The sequence below is a fragment of the Melopsittacus undulatus genome, chromosome 17 (assembly GCF_012275295.1).
Source record: "Melopsittacus undulatus isolate bMelUnd1 chromosome 17, bMelUnd1.mat.Z, whole genome shotgun sequence".
NCBI classification, from domain to species: Eukaryota; Metazoa; Chordata; class Aves; order Psittaciformes; family Psittaculidae; genus Melopsittacus; species Melopsittacus undulatus.
Window position 1 is genome coordinate 2,010,036 of NC_047543.1, and position 26,139 is coordinate 2,036,174.

Here is a 26,139-nt window from a genome sequence, read left to right on the forward strand (position 1 = left end):
CTATGAGTTAGATGCTATGTTAGACTCTACTAGTTAGACCCTACCCCATACTATGAGCTGCTGGAACCTGTCACTTTAACAAAGTTTGTTCCCACTTCTTGTTAATGCACAGCTGGAAATCTACTCCTTAAAGTCTCTGTGTGATTCAGTGCCCTGTTTGCAAATAGGGAAGTATTCCCTACATGTTTTCTCCCATCTAGAGTTTAAATTGGATCAAGGGTGTCCTCTCATCATAGCCATTTCTGCCCCATCCCTGGCAGTGTTCAAGGCTGGGTTGGATGGGTCTTTGAGCAACCTTCTCTAGTGGACTGTGTCCCTGCCCCTGCAGGGGGTTGGAACTGGATGAGATTCAGGTCCTTTCCAACCCAAACCATTCTATGATTCTGTGATTGGGCTTGTCAAGGACCATCATCGAGATACAGGTGCCACAGCAGGGCTGCGGAGCTGTGATTCTGCTGTTTCAGTCCTAGGCAGTATCAGATGATCTGCCTGATCTTGTGTGATATCATCGAAATAGTGAATTATTCAGCTCCATGGGCCAAGGGTGAATCATAACCAGAATGCTGCTGTCACCTTGGTAATATCCTACAAAGCCTAGTGATTGTGACATGGTTCATTGCCTTGTCACAACCACACATGCATTCTCTGGGCTCACTCCTGGGTCATCTAGGACAGATCCCTGCAAAAAGCCATGATTCCTGGCTGGCTGAGGACATTTGGGCACTGGCCTGTGGGGGCAAAGCAAGGTGTGTGACCTGTACTGATTCCATCAGGTCCATTTGTCCTGTTGTACACTTGGTTTAGATGCAGTCTTGGTTTGAGCCTGTCTATGGAATACACTTTGCAACACAGCTCAGGGTTTGGCAACAGGCTGTGTGAGCAGCTCAGTCCTTCACAGCTGAGTGAGAAGTTAGAGATCTTTGCCCTTCCCCACCTGGTCACTCTGTGTCTATTGCCAGATCAGCACTTCTGATGTGACAGCCAGAATTGTTCACCAGCCCAGTTCTATCACAGTGATCTGGATTAGCCTAAATCGCTGCTAATAGCAGGGGTTTGTTTGTTGAATCATTTAAACCCAATTTGACAGAACCAGGTTAAACAGCAGCTCTATGCCAGCTGATGTCAGAGTCTGGTAAGTGTTTAACCTACCTCAGCTGAACCCAGAACAGCCCACCCCACAATGTAGTGTCTGTTTACCTCTCTGGTGGGAGCTGGTCCTATTTAAAGCACAAGTGGCAAGGATGCAGGTAGATGTGCTAGGTCCCAGCTGACATTCTCCTGGAGGAAGACTGCTATTGGTAAGACTACTATTGATAAGACTTCTATGCTGGGGAGTTGTGTTTGGAGGGAGGGCAGGCTCCTGGGGGAGAAAGAGCAATGTGGGAGAATTCAGGCCTGCTTTGTGCTGAGAATGGAGCTTGGACATCATCACAACCTGCTTTGCAATGACTTGGCTTTGTGCAGGATATGTCTCCTTCATTGGTTCTTCTAGGGCAGGTAGGATACTTCTGGTCCTGTCCACACACAGAGAATAATATGGTGAAGGGAAAGGGCATCCTCATGGTATGGAGATGTGCCATGGTTTCAAAGCTGAAAGCAGTCTCTGTGCTCTCACAGAGGACATTAAAAGGCTGGGCTGAAGAGCCTTTGTTTTGCTGTACTCTTCTGCTACTAGAAAAGTAGCATGGCAGAAGAAAGACAATCACAAGGGAGGGGCTGGATGTAGGACAAAACATCCATTTGGAAGAGCTGAGCTCTTCCTTAAAGGTCAGTGGAATTAGGGTTTTACCCATGGAAAACACTGCTGCATCAGAGGTGAAAGCCTGTGGCAGTGGGTCAGAGTGGGAACAGAAGAGAATCTGGCTATTTGTGGAAGGGAATTGTGGTTCATTAAGTGCTTGAGGAAGCATCTGAAAAGAAATACACCATCCTCCAGGATGTCTCTTATTGAACAGCTTGATCTTCAGGGTACCTGTACTCCAGAGTTATGATCAAAACCAAACTTCAGTTATTAAATTCCTTATTTTAAAAGTGCCTTCAGTTATTGCATTCCCTGCCTCAGGCAATCTGGGGATGAATTTTTGCAATAAGCTTTATAGCTCTGAAGGATATGGTTCAAGCAGTTTAAAGATGAGAACCAAAGGGCAAGTTTTGCTGCTGAACAACCTTCCTCCCTGAATTTAGGATGTGTGTTCTTGAAGGGAGCTTTGGAAGTGGGGACAGTGCTCAGCATGAATGTGCACTTAGATTGGAGCTCAGGATAGTTGTCTTCCAGGATGTCTGTCCCCAGGGCTGATAGACTATGGCTTTAACACTTGTGCTTTGGACATACCAAACAGCCTCCAGCTCTTGGCCTGATCCACCAAGACTACTGGAAATCTGTATTGAAACTTTAAGGATTTGATGAACTTGTGAAGCTGCATTTCTTCCCTTTGTTTTGTTACATTTCTTGGTGTATTTTCTCTCCACTCACCCTTTGCTCAGGTAAGGTTGGATTTGTTGTTATGAGGAAGGCAGCAGGGCTGGGAAGGAGGAACACGCAATAACTAATGTCAACAAGATGTTTCTCCTCCCCTGTGGAGCTGTTAATAACCCTTCCTCTATGAAGCTGTGCCAGGTTTGTTTGCCCCATCCAAACCCAAGCCAACTCCTTTGGCTTGTTTTATCACTTGCATTGTCCAGCTGCGTCTCCCAAAGTCTCTGGTGCAGAGTTTCCAGAGCACAAGGAATACAGGCAATTTAAAACAGGTTAAAAAGGAGAGGAAAAAGGGGGATGGTGGCAAAATGCAGAGCAACAAAGTAGAATCTCTTTGCTGGCACTGTTCATCTGTATTTTTGAGATTACTTTGAAGCTGGTGAATCTGAATATAGCTATAGGAGACTGTGCTTCTAATCTGTGTGTAAGGAGATCATCCCAACCATGACCTCCCTCTATCCACTTGATACAACACTTACTTCAATCAAAGAGGTGATTAAACTCCCGAGATGAGAAATCTCCATGGTTCAACTCCTGAATTTAGTGCAGCAAAAGTTCTTAAGGAATCAAATGGCAGAACCTGCAGTTGCTGCTGGCACCAGACAATGCCTAAGGCATAAATACAAGGGAACAAGTTTCATCAAGGATGTTCTGTTTGCCCTAAAGGCCACTGCAGGAGCCCTTGCAGCCTGGGAATGACCATCAGGACTCTGGTAAAGGGAGGTGATGAATGAGAGGGAAAACATGATGGTGGACATAACAGTGAACCAAGGCACTGGGACTGCAGAGTGGTTTACTTAGTACAGCTTTGTCCCATTCATTAGCTTAAATGCTGGTCCAAAGTCAGAGCTGGCATAGTTACAATTAATGACGGGGGGGCAGAAGGAGAACTCTCTATAGCAGGTTTATTGCATTGCTGCCATTGTGTTGAAATAAAAGCTGTTCAGGAGAACACATAATAGCCATTGTGGTGGAGGAGAACTGTATTTTGCTTCATTCCAACCAAATGGGGTTGATACAGTCTGTGTAGCAAATTTAGATGCTGCTATGTGTGCATGAGAGGGGCAGCACAATCCCTATGAAATGGTTTGATGATGCCACATGGAAATGAACAAGCTATTTTTTTTCCTTCATTAGGAAATGCTGGTTTTCCCTTGGGTTTGAGGTAAAAGTAGGGTTTAAAGGACTGCAAAATAGAAACCTGATTCCTGATGAATTCAAAGATGTAACTTGGGAGGAGAAAGTCAAGGGCTCTCTGTGGAGCCCAGAGAACATCATCAGGAGTCTGCTGCTCAGTACTTGCTGGCCATAAAACACTTCAGATCTTTAGAAGGAGCTGTCTCTGTCTATGCTGTAGAAGAGGCAGTGACACAGGTGCTGTGAAGCACCTTTCAGGCATCTGGAATGCTTGTGCTACCCTGAGGAGTGCCACTTGACATATACAGCTACTCCAGTGGGAAGCACTGTGGTGTTTACATTCCAATCTATGTAAGGACTTGAATTAAAGAAGAGAAAAATACACATATTTCTTATCCCATTCAGTTTTATTTGGTAAGGTTTCCAAGAAGAAAATTAACTACCATTCAGTGGGCAACAATACCCCCGTCCAGCATCTCGAACATTAACTGTTCTTGCTTTCACCAATAAGCCCCATGATTTGTCATACCTGAGATTCCTGATCAAGCTCTCCTGAACTGTCAGCTCATGAACTCCCATTTTGCTCTGGGTAAAGCAGATTACTTTCAAGTGGATCAGTTCAACACATTCATCATTCCACTTGTTTCTTCCAGCCCACACAGGCAGGAATAAGAAGCTGGATCATCAACCCCACAAGGTTGCATTTGTGCTCTTGCAGGCAGGTTTGCAGCATCTGAAAATGTGGCTTCTTGTCTCTAGGGCAGCTGTGACTGTGAGACTTGTGTCAGAGACGTTCCACACCTTGCCTGATTCTGTTGTGCATACCCATGGAATGGGAGATCTCTTTGCATGCCATGTGCTGAGCAGCTTTTGCCTTGCAGCAATAAAACTGGGTGCCCTGGGAATGATGCTCCTAGCTCCTGTCACTGCACATGCTCTGCTTGTTTTCTGTGAATGGCTGATCCTTTCGGAGGCTGCATAAATGTGTTGGTTGTTTCCTTCTCTTTCACCCCAAGGCAAAGGGTTTTACAGGATTTCCTGGCTGCTGAATCAGGGTCATGGTTTAGATCACAGAGATCCACTTTCTGTTGTGTCTTGACTGTGTTTGTCTTTTCCCTGGCAAACAGGCTCTTAAAGGGACAGGCTGGAAAGTGTCTGAGCTCCTCTGTTGAATAAAATTGCCTTTGTATGGAAAGCTGCAGGTCATGCTGTGCCAGCAGGCTCCATAGGTTCAGGCTATGCTGTGCTAGCAGATTCCCTGGATTCAGGTCATGCTGTGCCAGCAGGCTCCATAGGTTCAGGCTATGCTATGCCAGCAGGTTCCCTAGGTTCAGGTATTCAGCTTTGGCTTTTCCTCTTAAACCAGCAAGAAAGTGCTCAAGGATTGATGATGACCAAAGGTATTAGGTGCTAGAGAAGTATTAGTGGTCCAGACAATGTGTTTATAGTATGCTTTGACCTGGTCACAGCATTCTGCCTGTTCATCCATCTCTGTCCCCCTTCCAAAACCACTCTGAAACTCCCAATAGCTACTATTATTTCAGGGATCAATCTGCAGAAGAGTTTCCTTCCCTCATTTCTGCCTCTGCTATCCTGGCTCCATCCTGAGGCTCAGCACATGGCTGGGACAGAAGGCTCATCTCTCACTGATATGAAGGTGGTAACACCATTTAAGCTCACTGGAATGTGCCAATTACTGGCTTCTTAATGAGGTGCATAAGCATTTACTTCCTTTCCTGGAATGTCTTGAGCTATCCAGCTGTAAAATCCTGCCATTGTTCCAATCAGCAAAGCAGCACTATGTCATTGGAAGTAGTTTTTATAGCTCCTTGCAAACCCAGTGTAGTTTTCTCAGCGATAATTCAGGCTCTTGGATTTATAGATGGCTGCAAACGGCAAACCCCAAAATAATCAGGACAATGTAATTTCAGAGAGCAAATAATAGCTTTTTGAAATGCCCTTTTTCTGGAGCTCTGGACCTGCAGCACCGTGTGTAAGCAAGGCATGGGCAGCTCTGCAGCAACAGCAGCACACGGAGCTGGAAGAATTAGTTTCTATTATGGGAGCTTTAAGGCCTGACTCTGTTACAGCAACATCTTTGGTGTCTGCTGGTGCCCAGGTGAGGAAGACACCTCTGCATGGCAGCTATGGGGGCATCCTGTGTAACTCAGTTCCAGTTGCCCCAGAGAGGAATGCAGCCACCCCTCTGCTCTCATGCACAGAAAGCATGTGTTCAGGTTCACATTCCTTATGTGCCTGCCACAGAGATGTTGAGTATTGCCATTCCTTTCAGGAAATGGGAAAACTGTAGAAAGGTGTTGTCTGGATGTGCAGATAGACCTGGACAAGCCATACATATGAAGCGGCAGATGGTTGTTTATGGAGCTCCCTTGTCTCAGACAGGGAAGAGGCATCTAAGCCTGAAGTTTTCCCTGGAAGCCTGAACCCCACACTGGAACAGGCCAGGGAAGCAGTTACCAGGCATTTTGGAAGCAAGACCTGAAAGCCTGGCTTCTCTGCAGTCAGCAAGGCACTACCTACCTTCGCCCTCTTGTTTCTACTATGTGCCAAATAGCAGTTCCAATCCCTGTTTAAAGAAAAAGATGGAATACTAGTCCCAGAGCTTAGCTTTTCACTTCAGTCCTTTGAGACTGAACTTCCTTATTTTGGGAAAAGCCCTGGCCTTCAAAGTGCTGAATGCACTCCTTTAGCTGCACAAGAGGCTTTATTCTTGATAATGACCCACTTGGCTGTGCTTCTTAGACATTGCTTATGTATTGGAAGCTGCTCTCCAAGGGGGCTTTTGCAATAGATGAGGACTCCAGGGTTATTTAAAAGAGGCAGCTTGCTTCCAGAAGCCACGAAGCAGTAAAGTTGTTCAAAGGACTCATATAAAACCCCCAAATTATTTCTAACACAGAGAAAGAATGAAGCCTGAAATAGGAATCAATGTGTCTGATGAGCTGGACTCTCTGAGGATGGCTTTGGTTATCTTTGATGCCTGCAGTGCCTGGCTTATGTAGAGGACTAAGCCATCAGAGGGAAGTTCAGCAAGGATTTTTCCTTGGGAAGTAAAAGTTTAGTTTCATCTCTTTTCATGCAATTCCCTTTCTAATTCCAAGCCGAAACAGCTAGCAATTCTAATCCTCCACAATGGAAACACAAGGAATAGCTGTACTTAGAAGTGCACGCACCACCAAGCCTAGTAAAAAGCTAAATGGGATTAATTTAACTGTATTATATCCTTGTATCTAATACTCATGGCTCAGACTCATCAACACATTAACCCTGCTTGAAATGAATTGTGTGTCAGCTGTGAGCTGCTCTCACCTGCATCAGATATGAGAGGATACAATGCAGCTTCATCCCTTCTCATTTCAAATGATGCTGAATTGCTTCTTCTTGCCTGTGCTGCAGCTTGACAGGAGGCAGCAGGACTGCAGGCACTGCTGAGCAGATGCACAGTCTCTTGCTTAGCACCTTGGGCTTCCCTTAAGAGTTGAAGTGGCCTTGATTTGCTTTACCTTTGTTTTACATAAACTCAGTCACTTCAAAAAGTCGACTTGAAACAATCATCAGGGGTGTTTGGTTGAGGGTGAGCCCATAGTGTATTAAATTTGCTTTTCCTTCCCCTTACAATGATCAACAGAGAGAGCAGTCTCTGTGGATACAACCTTATTTCAAAGCTGCTTCTAATTTGTTTTCTCCAGTTTGCATCCTGACAGCAGTTGGGCTTCAGTAGCTGTTTACATTTAGCTGCAATAACATAAGATAATGTACTATTAAGTGCTAAACTAATGATCCCAAAGCTAGTGTTTTCCTCTGGACCTTGCCCTGACACTCCTCATGTCATTTTCCCCTCTCATTAAAGTAATTAAAGTCAACGTTGTTGGAAAGGCCTTCAGGCAGTCAAACACAGAGCTGATATAAATAAGCAAAGCAAAGAGCTACGTTTATGTTTCTTTTGATGCACAGTTTAATTGCTGGGAAGCCAGACACACAGTCTGCTGGAGAGAGGCTTCTCCATATGTGCATTAAACCTGTTGGAAGGCAAGGGGACAGGCAGCTGGGATAGAGCTGTTCCCCTCCAGCCACTTTGCTCTGGGGAGCAGTGCAGTGAAGATACTCTGGTATCCCATTTGCCTCCAGATCTTCCTATTCCTGTGCTCTTCTTCATGGTCCTAAAGGGTTTGATGGTGAAGAAGTAGAAACATAAGTGGGAATGAGGATTCTAAGTGTATTTCTGCTGCAGAGGAATTCAGTGAGCACATTGGGTGGTCGAGGGCTGTGCAATGGGTGGTGATGGATAAACTTTAGTCTCATTCTGAATTCTCCTGGGATTTCTCACCTACCTTGCTCACATTTCCCTATTTCCATGCAAAGGCACTGATTTTACCCACAGTGATGGAGAAGTAATGCCCGGGACAAAGCTAAAGGAACCAGCAGCAGAAATACACTTGTAAATCACATACAGATCTCACAAGACTTTGCACAGCTTCTTAACTGGTATAGACAGGAATTTTGAAGCTTGGTGTTGTATCTTTGGCTCAGACCTTGGAAAGTGTCCAGCCGTTGAGAGGAGTGTTTTATTCCCTTAGGCTGGACAGGGAAAATTGGAATTAAAGCTAAGGAAGAGGGAGGAATATCTAACAAAATTTCTCAAGAGGGACAATTATGGAAATAGAGGAACTTTATTGCAGAAAATCAGTATTGGTTGTGAAAGTTACCTGAGCAGAGCATGGGGCAGTTCATTACTTTGTGCTCTAAATCAATATTGTAGGAGTTTGAAGAACTCATCATCTCATTGCTGCTGTTACTCTAAAAGCAACTACTGCAGTGAGAGTCCTGTTCAAAGGCTGACTTCTCACTGGTTGCTGCCAGCTTAACCTGGAAGAATCTAACTGACAGGTCTGCAGTTCTGTGACAAAGGTTTAATTCAGCTTTACACAGACTTGCTTTCAATTTACACAGAGAAATCCTGCTCCAGACAGTTGGTATTTCTTATCATGGGAGATTACACATTCGCTGAATAACTCTTTCTGAATCTTTCTCTGAGCCTGAAATGGGGGCTCAGAGATGAGCTGCTGCCTTCTATCAACCCAGGAGGGACTCTGTGGCGTTGATGATAAGCATCTCCAGACAGCCTGAAAGCTCAGCTTGTTATCACTTGTGTGCAGTTGGCTTTTTCAGCAGTGAGGTGGAAAATAAACAGCCTCAGATCCTGCCTGGGGAGGTGAAACAGAGAAAATGTGGCCCAATTGATTCCAGGAATTTGAGGAAACAGGAAGGAAAAACACTTGGGGCTTGAAAGTTTGGTCTGATCTGAGCAATCCTCTTAAGTCTGTTGGCTGTTGTGTTCTACTCTGCTGTGAAAGCAGAGCTTGAATACAGCATTTGGCTTCAGGGAACACCCTAGGATGGATCCTTCTGGAAATGAGCCTCTTGCTGAGGAATTTTCCTAACAGCAGCTACTTTTAAACTCACTTTGTTTTGATTTCTCCATAGAAATCCCTTGCACATGTTAGGAACTTCCCAAGACCTGTGGAGGAGGAAGTTGGGCTCAGTGTGTTTGTGGAAGACTGAGAATTGAAATTATCATGCACTCCCTTTGCCATGTGGAATGGGAACATTGCTGGAATGATTCAGAGGGAGAGTTTGTGACCTTGGCAGTAGCTATGTACTGTATATGAGACTGCTGGATGGTTGAGGTAGCTCATACTACATGAGGACACTTGATTTACGCTTCCTGGGGTTCCAGTTCCCAATCCGCCAAACACTTTGTGTTAAAACTGTTTCCATCAGAGCTATTCTGAACAGTTTCAGTCTACTCTGGGAATAAGACATGGAGAAAACCTGTCATTAGGGAGCTGGAGAGGAAAGAGCAGCCACAATGTCCTTGCTGTGAACATTTATCAATCTTCAGCATGCTGCTTGGGAATATTAATGGTTTTTAAATGTACTGTTTGGTCTGGAATTGTCCTCATACACTGAATGCTTTGCAGAACACATCAAAAATACTCTATGGCTTGATGCATACAGTGCAATAGTTAAGAGAGTGGAGTGGGAAAACTTAGCCAAGTATCACTGAGGGGTGGTGTACTTCAGAGTTTTCCACAACCTACTGCTCTTATCCCTTGTGGGGTCATTCTGGTTTTGGGAAGGATATTTTACTCTTTCTGTGATCCAGAAGAAAATGATGAGCAGCTCCTTTGGGACTGGAGGCAGGGAGGGAAGTGGTGGCTTGCAGGTTGAAAAGGGAGCTGTGGGTGACTGCAAGTGATTACTGACAGCAAAGGCTCAGTATCTGCTTAAGTGAAGGATAAATCTTGTTCATTAGAACAGAATCCTGTTGTTCCATCTAGGTGTTGATGCATTAGTTCAGACATCATGGCAGGGATTTCTGTCTAACCACAGGCATTCCCACCAGCATCTGGCAGAGGAGAAGAAAGAGGAGGTAGATTGTGAGAGCAGAGAGCTGTCCATCTTCTCACGGCTTGTGGGATGTGTAGCTAGAAGCAAGAGCAGAACTCCTCTGTAAAGGCCTGTGGTGCCCAGGTTATTAGGTTTTGATAAGCAAACAGGGCAATAGCAGAGACTGGCTATTTAACATGTGTTGCTTCTTTGGGCCAGAACTTGGAAAGTGTTGGGTTCAGTGTTTGGGTAAAAAGCAAAAGGCTGAGTTATGCTGTACCAAACCCGCAAGAGCTGCCCTGCTTCTACCTTCCTGGCCTTGAAGGGGTAGTGATAAGTCTTTGCAGGTCTCATACTTCTTTCAACCAGTCTCCTTTGGTGATTATAATGGTGCTGATCTCTCACCATGGATGCTGAGCTCAATTAATTTGTTAAGTGCTTTGCTTTTTGGATGAAACTGAACTTTAAGTATTGCTCAGTTAAATTCTGTCTTTCTTTGCCATCCATGCTGAGGGTATCCAGATGCATTTCACACTGATAGATTCTCAGCAAGTCTCTTGCTGTGCCGTTCTGTATGGATTATTTTTATATCCTCTTAATTTCAGCACTTCATGTGCTTCTTAGAGTATCTACAAAAGCTATGGAGACTAAGAGAGGAAATTCCTCGGGTAAATTCTGGCCTTGATTAAAGTGCCAAAGCTTCATTTCATTTAGGAAGGAATTTGAAAGTAATGAATTATAGAGGTGAGAGAAGAAAAGCTTAAGTGACTGCAGTTCAGGAGCGGGGTTCAGGTCCTTCCTGCAACATACTTTTTGACCCAACAGGGAACAAGTCACTTACTGAGCCTCTAATCCTCATTACAACAAAGGGAATGTTCTACTGCTTGTTCAGGTGATGGAAAGCTGTAGAGAAATGCTCTACATTTGCTGTTAGCACTAAATTAGTTCTTTAGTTGTTTCTGGCATTGCTCTAGAAATAAGCTTAGTCTTACAGCCAACCTCAGAGTCTCACAGGACATAGAAGCTTGTGATGGTTGGAAGTAGCTTGGAGCATGAGTGTGCTCATGCTTGTTTGCCCAGTGATGGGTTTTTTGATACCTAGAGATGCCATAGCCAGCTCCCTCTGTGCTCTCTGCATGTATAGTGTGGTGTGTTTGCTTGGCAGGCCCAATATCCTGCTATGATAGTGGATTTAGTTGGTTGGAAGCTGCTAACAAGCTGTCATCCTTGTGCTAACATACGTTTCCATTGTTTTAAAACCCACTAGGTAGACAACTGATTGTTCTCTTCCTTACTGGGGCTCTGTTGGAACATTCCAGTCTGTGGGGCACACTCTCCTGGATGTATCTTTCGGCAAGTGGGGACTTAGCCAGAAGGTCCCCACCATATGGAAGGAATACAGTTATCTTTGAGCACAGTGATGGTGCTCAGCATCTCTGTACGGTGTGCTGCATCCATGCTTGTGCTGCATGACCTTGGCTCTTCTCTAGAGACCTGAATCCTTGGCACATTGTCCCCTGGGGAGTGTGGCTCTCTGTGCAGAGTGAATGGCTCCCTTACGTTTGAAATCTCGAACAGCCAGCAAACTGCACCAAGGTTAGTCTGAGGAAACCAAATCTAGGTGGTAGGTCTTTGCTTCCATACGTTCTGCCATGCTGAACTTGAGAAGTGACAGATTTACTTAAGGTCTTCATCTTCACTGGGTACAAACACGAGAGAAATTCCCCCAAGTTTAGATGTCAGAGGTGTCAACTGGGCATCTCCTTTTGTACAATCTCTTTATTGCTGTGGGAGGGAACAGGTGAGATTGCAGCTGGTTCAGGTTCCTTGTGGCTGCATAAAATTGAGGTTGCCCCTGCCCTAAGGGTAGCAAACAATCATTACTTGACATCTTCTATCCCTAGCAGCAATTTATACCATGGCTCTAATTCTGCTCACTACAGAGTGACTCCACTGATACCATTAGAAAAGGTGTGTGGAAAATCTCACCCTTGGGGACTCTGGTTCTTTCTGCCTTTGAAGAGATGCAAACAATGGAAATAAAGAGTAATAGATGTAGAGACCAGAATTACAATGTAGTTATTAAAGAGCAGAATCTTGCCAAGGATATGTTCTTTGTATAGAAGTTAAGATGATCACAGGAGCATCAGGTTAAATGGAATAGTCGTGAATGAAATCAAATGAAAGCTCACACAAGGAAGACATCTGTATTTCTACACCTCCACAGAGATGTAAAGAATGATGATTGTAGATAATCCACTACCCTCATTTTTGTATTGCTTCCTTCACCCCACTGGATTAACTGTGTTGTCTGCTCAGGGAAAACAGAGCCAATATTGTCTCTGAAGTAACAAATACTACCATAACACTGGTGATGTCTCAGGTAAGTTCTTGAGGTGCCTTGGGTGACCAAGAGGCAGGTTGTTACTGTGTGTGCTGCTGCCTTTGCACCTTTCAGCATTGTGGAGCATTGCTATTTCTGGCTTGCAAATGGGCTCAAAGGGCCCTTTGGTAATGACTGAAGGAATTGGCAATTTGCTCCCTAATTCTTCTTTATTCTTGGACAGCAGTTTGGTTTTCTCTCATGCTCCAGTCTGTCGCCTGTCTTCGCCAACTACTGACTGTCTTTGGCATTAGGGAGTTACAGTTAAGAATGATGATGTTTTGAGGACAGAGTTAGCAGCAGAGGGTGTGGAACTGCTGAAAGATGAGATTTAAAACTGTGCTATTGAGCCTGTGCTGGGTGAGCTGACAGAGGTCTGCACAGCTCAGGACCTGCTTCGTGATGCCTAAGAGTCTTTCTGTAGAGACTGGACTCCTCTTTGTGCTGAATTGAGTGCAAACACAAAGAGGAAAGAAAATCATGATCTTTGGTCATAAATTTAGCACACCCAGCTTCATCTGAAGACTCTTAAACCTTAAGCAAGTTAGCTCCAGGACCATATGCTGGGAACCATAAGCAATCCTGGGAAGCTCATAAACTGGTTCATTTGTACCAGCAGGGAGCAAACTGTCTGGAAACCTCACCCAGAAAAGTGCCTCTTGCATTCCCAATACAAAGATGTGTAATACAGATCCAACAGTTCAGTATGGGGTATGTGTATTATTTTGTGACACCCTTTTTTGCCTGATAAGGAAGTAGGAGCTAGGTACCTGGGTCTGTTTGGTTCCTTGTAGCCATGCAACCTAGATGACCAGCTTCCTTCTTGATGGACATCTTTGCACTGCATCTCTGAAGTCATGTGTTGCTTCATGTGTTTATTCTATTTAAATGGAATCATCAAAGAAAAGTTAATCTTGAGACTTGTGAAATATCTTCCTTTTAGTTCCAAAAGTTGTCATGAAATTGGTGGTCACCCAAAGACATCAGTGTGAGTGCCACCAGAGTAGACTTGAGGAAGCACTTGCGTGTTCTTCACATGTTCTTTTTACATTGAACTGTTTGGGGTTTGAACTGCCCAGCTGGTTCTAGAATTACCCCAAAGACAAATGTTCAGCAAAAGCACATGCCTTGTTCAGGAAGCTGCTTCTTCTGTTTCGCTCTTGCTGATGGGCAGGAACTTAAGCCATGTTTTATGACCCATTGAAACCAATTGGTGTCCATTCATCCCTCCCTGGTGTGACAAGTTCACTCCCCAGGTCAATATGTTTTTGCTCACAGTATTTTTGCTGCTGGTGGATGCCAGACAATTGATTTGAGTGTGCTATGAAAATTCAAACATGAGCAGAAAAAAAATACTATTAAATGCCAAAAATTCCACCTTGGCTGCAGGTGGAACAGAATGAAGGCAGTGCCTGAGCAGAATAGGTTGCATGGGAATAAATGGAAGAGAGCACATTCTAGGAATTCCAACAAGGAGTTGGGTGGAGGAGATGGAATGCTTCATGCAAAGTGTTTAGGTTCATATTTATGCTGGAAGGGGAAATGAAAGGGTCTATTTTTTGTATTCATGTCTCTATATTCAAACAAGAGCAGAACATGATGGGGAAACCAGCACCATTGATAATGCCACTTAACAGATGGGCCATTAGTGATATGGGTGGATCTGCCACCACACACTTCAAACAGACCACAAATTTAGGCAATTCATTTCTCATCCTCTGTAGGGAGACGGATTCATGGAGTAGGTCAATAGGAGCGGGCAAGAATGGGAGACAAAGAATGGTTTCCACTCTCTGCACCTGGGATAAAATAGATGTGAGGAGCTGCTCTGATACCACAACCAGCCTGGAGGTGTTTCAAGGAAATGGAAAGTAGGTGATTGGATGTTTCACTGGAGCTGACTGATGTCTCTGGCAGGCCATTTTCTTCCTTTGAAAGGAAGACATTAGGATTGGTGCTTTGAATGCTGATGCTTGCAAAGTGTACACAGCAAAGGAAAGCTTTTGGGAACATACATCAAATTTGAAGATGAATTAACAGTCAGGGTGGATCTGCGGAGAGGAGACTCACTGGAAAAATGAAGTCCTGACACACAAGAAGGATGTCAATGACTGCTGGAGAATGTGCATTGGTTTATTTGGACTTTCTTGGCTGCTTCTGTGTGGCAGATGATGGGCTGGCAGTTTTGGTAGGGAGCTGTCCTGCATAGGTAAGTGTGCAGTGTAAGGTGGGCTTCAGGAGCAAGGGGCATGGTCAGTGAAGCCTTTTGGAACTTCATATATGCTGAGGTTGATTTTGAATGAAAATCAGAACCAGCTCCAGTCTTTAAGCTTTTTAATCCATGTCCTTGTTACTTGCCCTTTATCATTGTCATGTCAAGCAGTTCCTTTGACAGTATCATCTTCACATTAACTGTCTACACTTTGTCAGGGCTATCTGATATTCAAAGCAAATATACTATTTGGGGATAGGTGTCTCAGTAGATCAGATTATTTTAAGCTACAAATCTTCTATGAGAAGTAGAACTGAATATTTCAGCTCAAGTCTAAGTCAGACACTGTGTTCTTCTTGTAAACATCTTCTCCTGCATGGTTGTATAGTAAGAAATTAAATCTTTTCATCTCTTGTTACTGATAGTTTATGCCTCATCCTAAATTGGCCTTGCTGTATTGAGAGTACTGGGGAATGGTGCAACTATGAATCTAATGTTTATGGTTAAAAAGAAAAAAGGCAGAAATTGCAGGTTGCAGTTGTTTTCTTGGGCAAGAAAGGTAAAACCAAGTCCTTTGTTCTGATTTCCATAACTGAGAATGACTTTTGAAGGTCAGAAGATTAGTAAATACTAGAGTTGAAAAGAGGCTTTTTTTTCTAGTTTAAAGTATTTAAATTGTAGAGCTGTAATTCACTGAATACAAAACAGCAGAAGAGCAGGAGATAAGGGGGAAAGGAAAATGCTGGCATTGGGAATACTTGCTTTCTTTTTCTGCAGGGAATGGAGGCTGTTTCTAAAGTCTGGAGATAAGTTTCTATTTTTAACTCGAGTCAGACCAGAACATCCAAGAAATCCATCACTAGGCCATGAAGAGCAAGAGTGACACTATCAGCAGGGTTCTGCCTGTGCACTCTGTGAGCAGGACATGAGGTTGGTGTGGTGGGACCAGCCAAGCTGCTGGGGGGCTGCAGACAGTGATGGACCTGGATTGGACACCCGGGTCTGTCAGTGAGGCAGAGCAGAGGGGGTTCCTATGGTGTGAGATGTGTGGGGTTTTTTCCCCTTGGTTAGAGAGTGAAGCTCACGAATGACAATCATCTGGCAGGGCAGTAGTGTCCAGCAGAAGGTCCTGCAATTACATCCTGGTCAGTAAATGGCTTGCAAGCATGTTCCTTAATTCCTGGAGCATGGGTGCCAGAAGGAGTAGGTGAAAAATGGGGGCAGGGGATAGAGGGACAATGGAGGGAACTGGGTTTGGATAAGTTTTGCAATTTTTTCTTCATTTTTCCTGGAAAAAAATCTATTCCAAGCCCTCATTTTATTTGTCATTAATTTGTTTCTTTCATTTTAGTTGGCACCAGAAGCATTCTTGACAGAGGCACTTTCTCGAGTCCCTTGAAAGGAAACCAGCCATTACCATTTTGTTTGCTATATAGGTTGAATTCAAGGGGAAGTAAAACCTTGCAGGGAAGCGGGATGTGGTTGCACAGCAAATGGATCTCTATGAGCTCACTATTTTCAGTAGGATTGCTCTTTTAGAGGAAGAATTATTGCACTGCTCTTCTATTTTTGTCTCTTGAGAGTTCCTTGGAAATTCCTTATAAAGTCTGGAGACTTCCCTGGGCCTGTCAGCCTCCTTTGGGAAGGGCAAAACCCCTTCAAAACCACCATGGCATTAAACATGAACAAAAACCAGAGGTCACTTGTTCTTCTGCTGGTACAGAATCCTTTGTAGCAGAGGCTTATTGGCATCTAAATGCTTTTGAACAGTCTAATTCAGACCTGGTGTTTGAGAGCACACCAGGAATAGTATTGCCTGTGGATCTCTGCCCTATTCCTTGGCTGGTGGAGCAGCCTTGTGCTAGGGTCGGCAGGAAGGGATATGTACTGCATTCAATATATTCAGTGCACAGCCCAGATTTTCACCTTCAGGGTGGATTGATCAGCAATTAGAATGTCAGACTTCGCAGAGAAGTAGCTGAGGCTCAGGAAGGGTGAAGCTGGAGGCATTCAGGTTCAGGAAGAAAGCTTTACTGAGCAATGATCTTGCTGTATCCTCTCCCTTTAAATTGATGCTGACAGCACAATGTGGAATAGGGATATTCCTCTTCCAGGTGGGTACAACAGGAGAAGAGCAGCTGAGTGGGGAGTGTGGCATTGGGGAGACAGGAATGGAGTCAACTGTGGTTGGTGCCAGTTGCAACCCAGCTGTGTTGGGCTACTAAATGCAGGCAGATTGCCAACAAAACAATCCTATTGAGGTAATACTTCAATCCTTTAATGAAAAGGGGGGGGGGCTTCCCAGATGGAATGGAACTTTTTGAGGAAGTTCTCTCTGCAGAACATGGACCTTTCTTGTTTCTGCACATTTGAAAAGCTTGTTCCTGAATGGGATCCTTAACATTTGCAGTGGGAGAAGAACTAAATTCCATACTTGTGGGAATGGTAAAAGGAAGGAAAAAGCCACCAAAACTTTCTACTTCTGAACTGGAGCTGCTTGTCGACAAGCCAGCTTTCTGGCAGTGAGAATCCCCCCACAAAGACACGTCTGAGAGGATAGAAAGAGCTGTGAAACCTCTTCTGCTGTTCTCACATGCTGCGTGGTGCGTTGGTGCTGAGATGTCGTTCACCATTTCATTTCTTCAGTGACGTTGGGCAGTTGCTCTGTGTAAACTGTACTTGTTGCTGAAGGTGCATTAGAATACCCAGTGGGATGTCCTGCACTTCCCCAGAGCTCCAGGCAACTGATCAGTCTGGTTTGATAGCTTATGCGCAGAACTAGAATGGAATTGTCAGGAAAATGGCCCAAAAACAGCCTCTCCACTGACCTGCATGTCCCGTATTAAATCATTGTTAGGATTGTTTGAGTATCCAACCCTCTATGATTATCAGTTCTGTGGATGAACAGGGCCGTGGTATAGATTGCTTGAAAGGACCATTTCTTTCCCTGTCACAAACACTGTAAAAAGCTGAGTGTACAGCTTTGTTTGGCTGTTCTTCATCTAGTTAAACCTCAAACAAGGTTGATTGATGGCATTGAATTTATTCTACACCAGCATTACCCATGGTTTATAAAGGAAATTTAAGAGACATCAAAAGAGATAAGGGGCTTAAAGGGTAATCCAAATAGGTTAACATAGTATGGGACTACCATGCTTTGGAAGGATCCTTCAGCAACTCTGGTTGTTGAAAATGAGGTAATGTGTAAGGATGTCAATGGAATCTAGACTTTCCTACCCTACCATGAAATGAGGTTACCCAGGGCAAAGCAAAATCATTTTTATATTTCTCTCTATCGGTTTGCTTTATGCTTTGCTGAAAACGAGATCCTTACAGAAGCCATAAATAGTTCTGATTTGGGATTACAAGGTCCCAGGTTCAATCCCTGCTGCTGGAAGTGTGGTCACAGTCAGCATCTCTACCATCACTGTCAGCAAAAGCACCACAAATCCTCAGGGACTTCAGTTACTGCGCTCAGTGCAGGGATGTGGCTTTGTCTCCATTGTACAATCACACACACTTGAGCACACTGGGATACCCATGTGGTGCTTGGCCTCCTGCTTGGATCATTGCTGCTTCTCTTTGTTAGGATCAGACAGCTTCAGGACAGTGACCTCCTTCCAGAGGGACAGCAGCTCTGTGTGTCCTCACCTCCATGATGCACACAGGAGCGAAGCATTACTGCTGCTTTGTGTTCCTATTGATCCCATGAATAAATGATAGGCTCCTTGTGATGATGAAGTGGTAACTATAGTTTCCTCAAGGGTAGAAGTGCCAAGCTGAATATTTAACACCCACATAAATAATTGATGGATCAGCCTTTCTTCAACAGAAGGAGATTGGGGTGATAAATCTGTTTCCCCCTGAAGGATCTCCTGCCTTCCTGGTGCAGAAACTCACTTGGGAACCACAAACTGTTTAGAAGGTTGTACTGCTGTGCTTAGTTTTGTACCAAAACCAGGTTTGTGTTACTTCTGCAAGTGTATCAGCAAAGAATGTTAGTATTTCTCTGACACAGTAGCATGGGTGGGTTGACTCATAAAGCAGGGAGCACCTTGCTAAGGTTCTAAATTAAGTCCTTCCTTAATGCTCTGCCATTTGGGCTTCTTATTTCTTTATGGATTTCATGATGGATGGGGAATTTGTGGCCTTTAAGAATCTAATTTTGATGGCAGCAAAAGGTTTCCTTAATTATTCTTTAATAAACCTTGTCAAAATTCAAGGGAATAGCAGGGAGGGAGATGACATTGCCACAGGGTGCAGGAGAAACTGAGAAGATTTGAAAGTGAAGGCTGGGAAAGCATAAGAGAGAGGAAAAATGCAGTAGCAGAGCTCATGTATGAGGCTGCTCTTTTGGGTGAAAGAGGCCTATGGCAATACACTGCTTATGGTGTGTAATTGCTTTTTGAACTGGCCTTTTTGGAGAGAGAATTGTACTCTAGGAGCTACTGAACTTCACTGCATGATCAGAGCTGAGCTCATCGATTCCCTTCCATGTTGGAACAAGGCCAGAGGAGGCCACAAGGATAATCAGGGGACTGGAGCATCTCCTGTATGGAGATAAGCTGAGAAAGCCTGGAGAAGCTGCATGGAGACCTCAGAGCAGCTTCCAGTGTCTGAAGGGGGCTTATAAGGTTGCTATGGAGGGACTCTTCATCAGCAACTGTAGTGACAGGACCAAGGGGCAACGGGTTAAAACTTAAACAGAGTTTAGATTGGATCTAAGGAAGAAGTTCTTTACTGTGAGGGTGCTGAGGCACTGGAATGGGTTGCCCAGGGAGGTTGTGAATGCTCCATCCCTGGCAGTGTTCAAGGCCAGGTTGGATGAAGCCTTGGGTGCCATGGTTTAGTGTGAGGTGTCCCTGCCCATGGCAGGGGGCTGGAACTGGATGATCTTAAGCTCCTTTCCAACCCTAACTATTCTGTGATTCTATGAAGTACACTTGTCATTCACTGAGTGCTGCTGCACCAGCCCTTCTGAACCAAGGTGCTCTGCATGCAATCCTCCACCACTGCCACTCCTCCAGAGCTGGGGAGTTCCTGTTTCTTAATCTCTTTGGGAAGGCTGAAGGATGCCACATTTCTTGTATGGAGTTGTTGAGCAAACAGACCCTTTACTAAGGAAAACTCTTTCCTGACTTTGAACTCATCAGTAAAGCCCATAAGGGGAAACCCAACACATTCCTTTCACATTATTCAAACTCTATTGATTCCATCACAAACACACAAGACTGCAGCCTAGGAACACGACCTAGAAACCCATGGATAATGGATTTTCTTATGGAAATTCTACATGCTTTGTCTGATTCAGAGAAACAGGACCCTTTTTTCATGCCTACCCTGGATCAGAGCTTAGAGCTTTGCTACTGATGGAGCCCTGCCCTGCCTGAGAGGCCCCCATGGAGCCCAGTGTAGTTCCAAGATGTACAGCTCCTTCAAACAGTGTAATTCCTGGATTACAGTGAGCAGGTTTTAGTGCTTCCCATGACCTGGGGAAGAGTCTGTTTCCCAAACAGATGCACACTATTCCAAGCAGGAGTCATTAGGGGCTGTGCTCCTTTGGTTTTGATTGTCTGCTGTTATTTCTTTTATGTTGCTTTGATTTGATTATTCCAGCTGATGTGGAGCTGGAGATTCTTTATTGCTCTGATTGCATGATGTTGTGTTTTCTCCTGCTTGCCAATTTGTTTTGCATGATTCATCTCGGCATGTCTTGAGGCCTCTTGTTTTTGATGAGAATTTCATAGCTCATATTTTCACAGTGGTCAGGATTTATGCATATTGAGCTTATCATGATCCTTAGGCAGCAGCTCAGCGAGATACTGAAGCGTGTGTAGTTCCATTGATTTCAAGGGTTTTACTACCCATATTTTTAAGGATAAACAGAACCCTGTGTAATGTGCTGAACTGGGGCCTTTGTTCTTCACAGAACAGCTTTTGAAGTAGCAAATATCAGCATTGGCATCATCTTGGGAATGGGTTCATTATGTATTGTTTGAGGTTTGCTAGACCCGGTCACTCAGGAATCAGGAGTCTATGTCCCCCTGCCACTCCTGACAGGGACTGAAGAAACAAGAGTATTTTTAAAGAGAAACTGTTGGAATATTTGATTCTGTTGCATTTCTTTCCAAATCGTTCAGTAGGAAAATGAAACATCTATAACGAAATGCAGAAATCTTCATTGAATTCCACATCTGTAGGGCTGGGGCATTAGGAACAACACAGGCTGTGATACTTGGGATGGGGAGTTCTGGCCCGTTTTGTTCCATCTCCTGAGAGGTTTAGGGCTTTTCAGGGAAATCCTCAGCTGTCAGAACTTCAACTTCTCCCATAAAACACCCATTTTGCTATGTTATATCTAAGCTATAGCTTAGATGAAGGCATTGAGACCGCACTCAGCCTGTCGAACCTCAGAAATACCTTTGGGGCAAGTTTCAGTGGGCAAAGCAAGGAACACACAGGGAAACTTGAAATATCACCAAAGTATCAGAGTACATGTAACTGTGTTTCTGCCTACACATGTGTGTGCTTCCCAGCTTGGAGAGGGAGCCAGAGAGTTGACAAGTTGGCTTGGAGTTGCTGTAGAAAGGACCAGTTGTCATCTTATGGGGGTAGAGATGTTGTGTGCAGTTGTAGGTGGAGTGGCATGGTCTCAAGTGCATCCAAGCTTCCCAGAACTGGTTGTAGCCATGACAGCAGGATACAGTTCTGCTTGTGCTGTTACAAGATACTCAGTCTTGTTATCATCACACACCAGTGTCCCCTGGCTCTGTAACAGAGAGAAAAGAGCTTTCTCATTCTGCAGGAATTTGGGAAGCTCAAAAGTTACCTTGTTCTATGGTGGGATGAACCTGAGTCTTTTCTTTTTCTCTTAATGGTGAAAGACACCACTGATCTTCTCATATCACTTATGAAGGCTGTTGGTATTATTGTACTGTAGAAGAAGAAGAAAGGGGGAAAAATGTAAATTACAAACAAAAGTGATTTATCCGATAGAGCTCTAAAGAACAAAGAAAAGAAAAGCTGGCTTGGTGTCAATTGGCTGGCACCAATTAGTTATCTTTTGTGTAAGAGAAACAGCCTTATCAGTGTTCTGGGTTTAATCCAAATCCCCTTGTCTTTGCCTTTCTAGGAACGGAGTATTTAGAACAACCACATGACAACAGCAGTAATGAAAAGCCAATTAAAACACACACAAACACACCCCCGACTGCTCAAGAAACAGAGGGCTGGTGACTCCGAGCATACTTCAGATGTTCCTCCTGATCACTCACAAATCACAGGCTGTGGAAGTCTTCACAACCTCATCTTGGTGCTGCCACAGGCTGCAGGTGTGGGTTTGGCATCTGGGCACTGCCAGGGATCAGCTCCATCAGCACAGCCTGTGAGCTTCTCTCCCTGTTCCAGCCCATCCACGCTAAAATGAAGCCTCCTGGGGATGTACGTGCAGTGATCAAAGGCAGGCTGTGTAATAAGAGTTGTGTGTAAAGCTAATGAGACAGTAATTGTGGTTAGTTCCATATAGCTGATTACTGCCCCTGCATGGTTACTGAAGGCAGCGGCAGCTTGGGAGATACTGCTTGGACCCGGGACTGGCCCCAGCAGCACAATCCCGATGATTTATGTTATTCCATTTCATTGGATTTGATTTTGATTGAAGCTAATCAAAACACGAGTCATGGTGCTCCTCGGATTCCCAGCAACACTGGAGTGCTGGTGTTTAGGGAGGCAAAGATCAATGGGAACTTCCCAACAGAATGGGCTCAAGTTCTCTGGCATTCCAGTGAAATTGAAATTCAGCTGTGGGAGCACTGGGGAGCTGGGAAGTTCTGGTTGCTTATAGAGGCTGGGCATGACTTCCTCCCAGTTTTCTCCTCTTTCCCCTGAAAGCCTTTCCTCAAATTCCAGCAAAGAGGAGACCTGTGTTACTGGAAGCTGATGGGAGAAAGTGGTGCAAAGGATCCCAAGTCCCCTCCTGGGAAGCAGAGGAAAATAGGGTGGTTGGCTCCTGTGCCACTTGTGCAGGGGATTCTCCAGCCTTTTCTAGTACTTTCATTATGTTAAGCTACCAGACTCAACCAGCAGCTCTCATGCCCAAGTCTATAGCCTCAAGTCCTTCTAGGCTAATGTGGAGTCCTGGCTTGCAATTACCAGAGTCTGGATCCACTTTGGGTGCTGCACAGCCTGAGGACTTGCACAGCCCCAGCTCTGAGGCAAATTCACCTTATTCCATCCAAGACACAGTTAAACACAAAATATTCCTCTCTTGAATGAAGCCTTTGCTGGTGTCTCTGCTGGTTTTCTGCCTCATTAAACACAGCCCATCGATTAAGCAACAGTGGCAGTAGGAAAAGGCAAAATGACTGAGAAGTAATTGGCCTCTCCTGAATCCTGGAGGAAGGAGCTGTAATTGTCAACAGCAGTGATGCATCTGCCTGTCTGTGCGTTTCTGTATGCATGGAAACATCAAACTGCTCAAAAATAAAGGACTTTTGCATTTTAGAATATGTTTGAGAACAGCTTCTGGTCTGAGGAAAAATGTTGCTAAGTTACAGAGTGAGAATTTTGGAAGAATAGAGTCCATTTCTGAGGAAAAATGAGCCCTTGTTTCTCCAGGCAGAGCCAATTTTCCCAGGATGGTCATGGGAAGAGCATTACAAACATAGATGGGTTCTGGGCTATTTCCTCCCTGCTCCTCAGCTGTGCTGGATCTGAGCAGCACTGACCATCATACAACATTGTGGAACCACTTTCAATCCCATCTCTTACAATGTCAGTGCATGGAGAAAATCCTGCTCTGAGCTGTGTGTGCATCAGAGCACTTGTAGTTGGACTGATGGGAAAAGGGTGTTGTCTTAATGTGGAGAAGGGATGAGGTTGTAGAAGGTCTCTTGTGACACTGAAAACTTAATGCTGCAATGGGAAGGCTTCGGTCTCTTTTACTAAGGACTGTGACAGCAGGGGAGGGTGGTCCCACCCAGAGTTACTTGTTGAAAGCAAGTGAAGTTGTAACAGATATGGCAGAATACAAGGAAGGATCAATTGATGGCTGATAAGGCCAGATTAGGACCAGCAGAGTTGGCAAAAGGCCTGAAAGTGTCATGAGAAGGAGAATAGTGTACTCAGTGCCACCTCTGAAATACAGAAATAAGGGAATGCAGTGAGCTAAAACAATAAGCTTATTATACTCTAGTTTTAAGCAGCAAAGTGGAAAAGCTCCCTCAGAAACCATCAGTGTTGGGTGAACATCAGTGGTCCAGACTGAAAGGTGGGATCTTGGTCATGCTCTTAGGAGTTGCTGTTGCAAAAAGCCAAATAATAAACAGCCCCAAAGGTGAGGATGTAACAACTGATAGATGATCGGCGTCAGAGAGGAAAGGCAGGCAAGAACCAGAGCAGTGGTCTGGAGAAAATGTAAATAACATCCCAGTTGTTCACATTGACAGCAGGAATATAAATGCTGCTAGAGTAAGTAAAGAAGCTGCTTTGCAGAGGCGTGCAATCAATTCCTGCAGTAGGTGAGTGAGAAGGGCCAGTTGAAACTCCTTCACTGAAATGGCTTTTTGACAGTCCGCTGGATTTGTGGCTGAGCAGATGCTTTTGAGAAACAGCAGCTGCTTTCCACAGCAAATCTTCCCTTTTTGCTATTGAAAAGTTGAACTTCTGAAAGCCAAACATTTCCCATCAGTCTTTTAGGGCTGTCAATTCTGCCAAGAAAACTCCTAAATGTTCTTTGTGGCAACTCAAGGCAAAACATCTTCTGCTGGGTTGTAATCTTTTCTTTATTATCTTCTATGAGAATAATGACCAGTGCCAGCACTGACTCACAGGAAGCAGCTCCATCTCTGCACAGATTGGCTTTGTTGTGCTAATGGACTGTTAGTGTGAGCAGGGAAAGGAAAAGGTTATTTGTGGAACTCAAACTTCAGCCGCAACAAAGCCAGCTCAGATGTTCCTGTCAAACTGACAAACTCCATCTGGGATGTGAGCACTCTTAAGGGCTCCTGTGAAGTCTGACAGGGTAGAGATCTCCCTGAATCACTGGAAACAAACCCAGATCAAAGCTCAACTGGCTCATTCCATCTCCTGGGACTGTAAAAGCTGTGGAGTGCCACAGGGGAAGGAAAGGTGGGAGAGCCACAGGAAACCTTGTCCTGCCCAGAGCAGTGAATTCAGACACGGCTGCTTAGGGCTGGCACCTGAAAACCTCCAGGCCAGCACAGTGCATATGCACAAGAGGATGTAGTCATGTGCAGAGTCAGAAAAGGAACAAGTGCTTTGACATATGGGGGGGCTTATGAGGGGCTCTTGATGTCTCCCTAGAAATCATCCCTTGGCAATTAGTCCCTAAAGCACAGCACTAAAAGCAGCTATTACAAAATGGACAAACTCTGCCCATGGCTTAGCCCCATGGAGCACAATGGAGGTTCCAACAAAGAAAAATGCCTGCCAAGGATCACAAAAGCTTTTTCAGCTTTAGCTGCCAAAACTCAGTTTGTGGCAGGTGAAAGTAAATGAGTAGCAGCTATGTGAGGACTGCAACCTCCCATCTGCCTATAAACAACCTTCTAGATCAACAGCAAGCTTCTGGCCAACCTGTTGTCAGCAGCCCTGTTGTAGTCAATCAAGGGCTCAGCAGGCTAGTGTGGAGATAGGGGAGCTATTTCCAATATTATTGTTTTATTGGCTCCAGCAAAGAGATTTCAAAAGCACTTTTGACTGGAGCTAACTACTCTTTTCTGTTCATTTCCATCTGAAGTACAGGAATAGAAATGAGCTCCAGTTGGTCTGTGCTGGTCTACTGGGACTCTATATCCCCAAATCTGATCAAATTAACTTCAAGCATTTCAGTACACAAGTGAATTTGGCTCTCCTCGGTTTTATTTCCTATACATTCAAGCACTGAATCATAACACAGCAGACTGGAACATCAAGAAAAAGAGGAAAAAATGTCTTTGGATTTACAATTAAGCCGGTGGTTGCCTGTGGGATTCACAGCTCCATTCTGGGCCTCAGAAGAATACTTTGGGTGAAGAAAAGGAAACCTAAAGGAAACTGCCATCCCTATAGAGCATTGGGGTCTGCAGACCTGCCTCTGAGCTCTGTGGGCAGGACATGGATAGAAGGTGACAAACGTGACACTGTGCTGAAGACTGCCACTGGCCCTTCCCATAGCTCAGGGAGGTTGGAGCTGCCTATGGGCTCTGTGGTTGAGTTGCATCCACTCCAGTTTTGATGATGCCTCCAGGATTTTCAGTTCTGTTTAATCTTTGGACAAAGGAGTTGTGAGATTTCAGGGGTCTAGGGATGGACTCAAGGATCCTGTTTTCCTCTTTGGCCTGTTCATCACCTCTGTGCTGATTGGCAGGATGCTGCAGCCTGTCCTTTGAGACTCACTCACCACAGCAGCTCACAGCAGTGGTATCAATGCCTCCTCATTGGGATGTCATTTACACTGTCACCAGCACATTGGTGTGCTGCTATCAGCAGTACGGATCTGCACAGCAACCTGTCCTCTGG

The 26,139-nt window shown here is 44.6% G+C and overlaps 1 protein-coding gene across 1 annotated transcript in view; it reads left to right on the plus strand.

Moving 5' to 3' along the window:
- The window catches only part of LOC101881122 (acid-sensing ion channel 2), a 400,402-nt gene that overhangs the window by 114,854 nt on the left and 259,409 nt on the right, over positions 1 to 26,139 (plus strand). The gene's annotated exons all lie outside the window — the stretch shown is intronic.